Here is a 1,599-nt window from a genome sequence, read left to right as displayed (position 1 = left end):
TCTTATTGCCAAATAAAATATATTTTGCTTTATTAAGCTTGGGGTAAATTGTTCATGTGTTGAAAAGGTAGAACCATATTAAGAGAGATAGAGAGAGTGTATGTGGGAATTATTTCCATTTAAGGTATGATATAAACTGAGGGTGCATTCTTTTCACCTTTATAAAAATAAGTTTTAGGTCTTATAATTTTTTTTTTTTTTATGTACAACAGAGTCATAAGGGCAGTATAAGTCTAATACGTTCATATAAGTTGCAATCAGGATCTATAAAGTCAATAAGTTCCAATCAGGTCCTATATTATGTCCAACAAGCTTTAATCGGGTTTTATCAAGTAGATATGATGTAAATCGAGGGTGCATTCTCTTCACCTTTAAAAAAAAAAATCAGGTCTAATAAGTTCAGATAAATAGCAATTAGGACTTATAAAGTCAATAAATTTCAATCAAGTCCTATAAGTTTACTCTATAGTAATTAGGTTTTATTAGGCCCAACAAGTTTTTATCAGGTCCTACTAGGTAGATATGATGTAAATCGAGGGTGCGTTCACTTCACCTTACAACAAATAAGTTTCAAGTTTAATAAGTTAAAATGAGTTGTAATCAGGACCTATAAAGTCTATAAGTTTAGTAATAAGATTTGATTAGGTCCAACAATTTTTAGTCAAGCCAGGTCAATCAACTTGAATTAGTTTCAATAAGTTTAAATAAGTTCAGTAAATTAGATCAATTCAAATAAGTTCAGGTTGAATATAAAGAGAAGGTAATACTCCCTCCATCCTGGTATACTTGAACCGGTTTGACCGGCACAAAGTTTAATATAATGTAATTGACTTATTATTTAATTAGAGAAAAATTAATTCTAAAAATAAACCTTTAAGCGATATGCTTAAAAAGGGCTGACTTTCCGTTTAACTAAGAATAACACAACCTTCTAGACATGTCTTGTTTTAAAGGGTTCCCCTCATAAATGACTTGCTACAATAGGTAATATGAAAACCAACCTCACAAATTAAACCTTCTTTCTTTATTTAATTAACAAGAAGATTAAAAAATATTGTAGCATATTACCTATTTTAGCAAGTTATTAAAGAGGGGAGCCTTTTAAAAGAAGATAGGTCCAAAACATTCTTAGATTAACATTAAGTCAGCCCTTTTTAAGTAGATCGCTTAAAGGTTGTATTTTTAGAATCAATTTTTTCTTTAATTAGATGATAGTTGATAGTGAGGTTTTCAAATATAGATAGGGTATATGTGTTAACTTTTTAAAGGGGTAGGGGAAGATACATGAGACCACAAAATAACATGTGAATGAGGTAGTAGATATAATATTAATAAAAAATTACCATTTATAAAAACGATGCAAGTAATCCAGAACGGCTTTATAGGGAAAGTTGTGCAAGTATGCCACGGAAGAGAAGAGGGGGAGTAACTAATATGGGAGGAATGCTAAACCTCAAGTGGTTTGTGTCCATATGGACACAAGTGACCCAAATACAACTATTTTTAATACCAACACAACATCAGTACCAATAACACAAATAATTTGTATTGGTACTTCTTAGCAATATATTGGTACTAGTCAGCTAGTCTTAGTCCCAA

This window comes from Spinacia oleracea, chromosome 2 (genome assembly GCF_020520425.1).
Source record: "Spinacia oleracea cultivar Varoflay chromosome 2, BTI_SOV_V1, whole genome shotgun sequence".
NCBI classification, from domain to species: domain Eukaryota; kingdom Viridiplantae; phylum Streptophyta; class Magnoliopsida; order Caryophyllales; family Amaranthaceae; genus Spinacia; species Spinacia oleracea.
This window is presented reverse-complemented; position numbering follows the sequence as displayed.